At 57.4% G+C, this 6294-nt stretch overlaps 1 protein-coding gene across 1 annotated transcript in view; it reads right to left on the bottom strand.

Annotated features, from left to right (window-relative positions):
* Positions 1 to 6294, bottom strand: part of LOC123356632 — a 1710063-nt gene that overhangs the window by 488311 nt on the left and 1215458 nt on the right.

Genomic DNA, 6294 nt, shown 5'->3' on the forward strand with positions numbered 1-6294 from the left:
CCCAGTCCTGAGAGCAGCTAGGGGGCATCACGGTGAGAGAACAGAGAGAGACCCCTTGTCTCTCCCAGCAGATCCATCACACACCTACGAGCCAGAGGCTGATACAACCCCATGGTGGGGAACCCAACACCCTCCCCATTGCCAGCAGCTGGATGTGAGGGGCTGGGACATCTTCCCTACACCTCCCTGCTGGGTGCCCCCTTTCCATGTCACACCAGCCCCTGGATTCAGCACTGGAAGTCTGGTCAGTTTTCCCAGCCCTGCCCAGGGGGTTGGTTTCTCTATTTCCCGTTTCACAAATTAGGGAATTTTCTCCCCCAACACCCAAGTGTTTGTTCTGAGGATCTAGGCCCACGTTAACAAGTCCCAGCAGGTTTGTCACACTCTGTCCCCCTCCCTTTCCTCACCCAGGGTATTCCCTGCCCCCTCCAGCCCTAACTCCCCAGAAGTTGCCACCTCTTCAGTATTTCCTGCCCCTCCCCCGCAAGCAGGAACCCACCAGCAACCCCCCAATAACCCCTACCTGAGCTGGCGCCACTGCAGCCGGAGAAGCCCCCCCCCCGGCCGGGCACGGAGGGGTTAATGCCGGGCTCCCCACCCCCGCACAGACCCCGCTGGGGAAGCAGCAGCTGCTCAGCTCCCGATGGAGGCAGCAGCGTCTGGTCTCTCCGGAGCTGCCCGGGGCTGATGGTCCCGGTTCTTTGTTCTCCCTCCCGGCGCCTCCCCCGCTCCCAACTGCTCCAGCCCCTCCCTGTGCCCTGCAACTCCCCCCCCCCGGGCTGCAGCGGCTGGGACCCAGCTGACACGCTCTGCTGAGCCGGGCACTGCACGGGCTGGGGGAGCTGCTGCTGCTCCACCAGCTTCCCCGCGTGTCCCACCCCCCTGCCTGGGGCCCAGGGGCGGGGCCAGGCTCAGGGAGGGGCAGCGCGGGGGGGCGGACACGCTCCTGCCGGGGGCGGGGTCAGGGCTGGGGGTTGGGCTGCGGGGGGGCCGGTTATGACGTGGGGGTCACAAGCCGGGGCAGGGGCGAGACGCGGAGACACACTCACCTTCCCCCCCACGGGGGGTTCCCGGCCCCCGCCCACCGCTACGGAGGCCGCACCGGGACCCCAGGACCCGCCCCAGCTCAGGGCGGGGGTCGCGGGCCCCGCTCGGCTCTTACCGGTTCTGCCGCGCGCCAGGAGCTTCCCGCCGCCGCGGCCGGAAGTGACGTACCCAGCAGGGGAGGGGGGGAATGAGTCACGTGACTGCTCAGGTGTAACGACAGGAACAGCTCCCGCTCCGGATTCGCTACTTTGGGTGCATTGAGCATGCGCAGCCGCAAGGAGCATGCGCAGTAACCGCCGCTGTCGCCGCTGCCCGCTCTCTGCCTTCACCGCTACCGGCGCTTCGCTGCCCGCTCCGCGGGGGGGTGAAAAGCGCCGGGGGGGCAAATCGCAGCGGGGGGGAGGGGCTGCCAGGGGCTGCGCGGGGCAGAAATTCACTGGCCGGGGGGGGGGTCGAGCTGCTGCAGGGGGCGGCGGGGGAGGGGCTGGGGGGGGAATCGGGGGCGGAGCCGCTGCCAGACCCTGTGCGGGGACAAACCCCCCGTTTGGGGGGGGGGGGAACAGGGGCCCCTCGGGCCGAGCCCCCCGCTGCGCGCGCAGATCTGGGGAGGTCGGGCGGGGGGGGCACCGGCTGTCTCGGTTCTGCCGCGTGTCAGCCCGGGGGGGCGGGTTCCCGGGGCTCCAGGCACCGCACCCCCCCCCCCCGCCTGTCCGAGCCCCGACCCCGCAGCGCCGCTCGGTCTGTGCCACTCCCTACTCCCAGCGCCGCACCACCCAGAGACCCCCACCAATCCCCAGCCCAGCACCCTCCGGCTCCCTTCGCCCAGCGCCGCACCCCCCAGAGACCCCCACAAACCCCCTGCCCGGCACCCCTCCGACTCCCTACGCCCAGCACCGCACCACCCAGAGACCCCCACAAACCCCCCTGCCCAGCACCCCTCCGACTCCCTATGCCCAGCGCCGCACCACCCAGAGACCCCCACCAACCCCCTGCCCAGCACCCCTCCGACTCCCTACGCCCAGCGCCGCACCACCCAGAGACCCCCACTAACCCCCTGCCCAGCACCCCTCCGACTCCCTACGCCCAGTGCCACACGACCCAGAGACCCCCACAAACCCCCTGCCCGGCACCCCTCTGGCTCCCTATGCCCAGCGCCGCACCACCCAGAGACCCCCACAAACCCCCTGCCCAGTGCCCTCCCAGATCACTCCCCCACCCACTCAGAACCCCCCACAGATCCTCTCACTGCCTAGTGCCCCCCAGCTGAAGACCCCCCACAGCCCTTCCACAACTGCACAGGGCCCCACACCTTCCCACCCAGAGCCCCCCCTACAGATCCCCTCACTGCCCAGTGCCCCCCACCACCACAACTGCACAGTGCCCCGCACAGACCCCCCACACTTCCCAGCGCCCACACACACACAGATCTCCCCCACTGACAGCCCCCCAACACACACAGATCTCCCCACCCCCCAGTGCCCAGCACCCCCCCAGACCCACTAGAGACCTACTCTCCCACACCCTAACTCCCAGCCACAGTAGCCGGCCCTGATGGGAGGTGACTGTGTCTGCCAGGCTGAGCTGGCAGCGCAGCCAGAGCTGGTCCTGGGGCAGGAGAACTCCAGCCCCTTGGGAGTGGTGGAAGCAGCCAGGCTGGAGCAGGAGCAGAGCCTACCCGGACCAGGCTCCCTCAGGACCCAGCTCAGCCTCCCCCCTCCCCGACTGTCCTCTGTGACTGGCTGAGACTGGCCCAGCCTCTGCACCAGTCCCAGGTGGCTCTTCCCCCGGGGAGGCAGGTGGGGCCACACAGGTCCCGGGCAGTGGAGACAGCTCAGAGCTGGAGCAGTGCTGGGGAGTGGGCAGATCCCTGAGACGTGACTCCCGAGATCCTACCCAGCCCACCCACACCCATTGGACCCGTGGTCAGCAGCCTTGCAGAGCACACACCTCTCTCTCTCCCTGCTTTCCTATCACCAGTTATGTTACTACAGGAATGAAATTGAGACATCCCGTAAAACAGCTAGTTCCACATTGTTCTTCAAACCTCAGATCATTGAAATGCAGCTTTGCATTTGAGATACTATATGACTGTAGTACACTTTGCACTGCCTGCATCTACACTGACATCAGGAGAGGAGAAGAGGACAAGACTGTCCCTAGCATATGTGATTTTAAAGAAAGGTGAGACACACCCACCCACTATCAATACAACAAGAAGGGAGAACAGTAGCTGGTGCCAAGAGAGAAAACTGTACCCACAACTGATGTCTGAAAAGCATCAGTCATTCTGCAGATCAAAGAAAGAAAGAGCAGCCAGTTTCAGACAGATAGGATCCTTATGACCTATATAGGAGAAGTGCACTTCCCAATAGCAGTTTCCCAACATAGTTTTCTTATGGATTTATTTATTAAACAAAAATTAAGATTAGGAGTCTGATTTAAATTATGTACATTTTCAGTGTTAGTTAAGTATGAAACTATTGCAGCTACTTTTATTTTACTCCTGCCTTCATAAAAAGCTACGGAGTTATAACAGATAATTACAAAGACTAAAGTACATGCTTTACTATAATTAGGACCGGGCAACCCAAGATGAAAACTACACCATGGAAGAGTCCTACAACCAGGTATTTGAGGCCAATCCCTTTATCAATGGAATCCTAACCAAAATATGAGGAAGGAGAAGAGTCACCCTCAAACTTTTGACAATAGCTCAAGGTCAGATACCAAGAAGACCAGCACCATTCGTATTCTGGTTTTGGATAAAATACTTGATCTTGCCTACATCATAGAAACCTTCCTCTCTCCAAGTCTACACCCCACTACACCCTTTAGCAATAAAGTAACCATTAAACAAGTTCTGAATCAGGCGTCTTTCTTCCCAATTTAGTTTTAACAATAAAGCTGCAGCGTAAGTAGCTATGGGAGATGACAGTGCAACTACTGGGTATTGGTGGGAGAAAAGTGTGCTAGTAATGTCCTGGATATACTGGCAGGGCTGGCTTTAGGCCAATTCAACCAATTCCCCTGAATTGGGCCCTGCCCCTAAGAGGGTCCCGTGCCCAAGCCCCGGTTCGGTGTATTGGCAAGAGTCAGTGCACTGTACCGGGGTGGCCCGGCTTCTCCAGGGGACAATTTAAAGGGCCTGGGGGCCCTTTAAATTGCCATCACAGCCACACTGCTGGAGCCCTGGGGTAGGGCTGTGGGGATCTGTGGACTACTTAAAAAGTCCGTGGCTCCCATTGCTTCTATCGCCCCAGCCCTTTAAATAGCCACTGGAGCCCAGCCGCTTCCCCAGGGCTCCGGCAGCTGTGTACATGGCCAGGGCTGTGGAAGCAGGGGAGCCCCAGGCGGCTGCTGCTACCCTGGTGGGGGAGGGAGGAGGAGGAGGGAGCACTTACCATACCGGGTGGTCTGTACCCCCAGTACCCGCACGCCCTGCCCTGTCTCCATGTGAGCTAGTCAATGGGAGAGGCTGGCAAGGGGGAGGTACTAGCACCGCATGAGGAATATTCAACGTCATTTAAATATAGTCAGAAGTAAAATTTCATTGCTCGGTGCTGCAGAACAGTCAACATTTCCAGCAGATGGGACTGGAGCTGGGGGGGGGGGGGAGAATTCCATTTGAAAACTTGAAAGAGGTAAACAATGAACAGAAAACCACCCAGACATTGAATAGTAACAGTAACAAAGGACAGTCAAATAGCAAGAAACGAACAGAAAAAAAATAACAGAAAGAGACTAAAAAAAATCTAGAAAAGAAATCAAAGACATTGGGAAAAAAATGTCACCGCAGAGCTGGTGGGGCAGGGCTGGACTGGCAGGGGGCTGCAGGTCGGGAGTGAGGGGCTGGGAGAAGCACATTGTCCTAAGCCCTGCCCCCCGACCCCAGATAGATGTCTAAATCTGGGTTGCAGAGGGGTGTCTGTCTCTGCTTAGCACTCCACAAATGGGAACCCAGCCCCTGCCGTCAGGTGACAGGTGCCTAAGGCATTTCTTGTTGGACTGGAGGTAGGCAGCTGCCTCACACCACACAAACTGGCGATAGGGGGAGAAGGAAGAGGTGGGTTTGGTCACATCAGCTGCTTTATAACGTTTAGCTCCACGGTTCATGCACTCCCCTGGGCTGTGGGAGACCCGGGTTCAGTTCCCCCTGTCTGGAAGAGCTGATGAACGTGAATACCAACCTCAGGCCAAACAGCTACAAACTACTCAACCTTATATGCTGCTTCCATGACACCATGCAGGCCCATGTATCAGTGGGTGCCATCTCATCTGATCCCTTTCCTGTAGCCCACGGGGTAAGCAGAGCTGTGTGCCTGCCCCTATATTATTTACTTGGTTCCAGGCTGGAGTGCTAGAAGTCGCTGCATTTTGCTACCATACAGGTGTCCAGTGCTGGATGAAACTTCTGGGGGCCTGGCACCAAACATATGTGTGGGCCCCCATGGGGCATAATTGTAAAAGACAGGAGATCGACACAGGACTTGTGTTTGACACAGCACACAGGCACACAGGTTTTATTAACAATATTTGAAGGTTAAGTTGCAGATGGAGGTGGCTGCCACTAGGGTACCAGCAGTGGTAGCCCGAGGGGAAAAAAAGATACGCACACAAGTGGATATAAAATAAATTATAAAAGAAAACAGAGAAAATAAAACACAGCTAACAAAAGCCAGAGCACCCAAAATACTAGCCATGTGCTGCTCCCACGAAAAAGGCCCATTCCCACTATCTCACCATCCACATTTCTCATAGGAACCACCAGGGCTTGTATTACATTTTGATATGAAATTGGGGGTGAATTTAAAACTATTTAAAATATTTTAAAAATAAAAAAACATCAAAATTTTAATACAGTTTACTGACAGTATAATTAGTCATACTAGACTTGCTTGTCCTCCCCCCAAGGCCGAGAGGCACACAGACTGGGATCAGGACCAGATGTACCCCCAAAAGACCAGGCCAACCCTCCAAATCAGACCAGAGCCACATCCCTCCCCCAGAACAACCCCCTGGAACTGGACCACTTTGAATCAGGCTCTAAGACACCATAAACTGTAGGGACTACCTAAGACAAAAATACCATTTCTCATTCTTTTTTCTTTGTTTTTTGAAAAGTAAACGTAAGAGTGGCCAGGCTAGGTCAGACCAAAGGTCCATCTAGCCCAGTATCCTGTCTGCCGATGAAGTGGGCTGTAGCCCAGGAAAGCTTATGCTACAATAAATTTGTTAGTCTCCAAGGTG

This window comes from Mauremys mutica, chromosome 26 (assembly GCF_020497125.1).
Source record: "Mauremys mutica isolate MM-2020 ecotype Southern chromosome 26, ASM2049712v1, whole genome shotgun sequence".
In the NCBI taxonomy this organism is placed as follows: Eukaryota; Metazoa; Chordata; order Testudines; family Geoemydidae; genus Mauremys; species Mauremys mutica.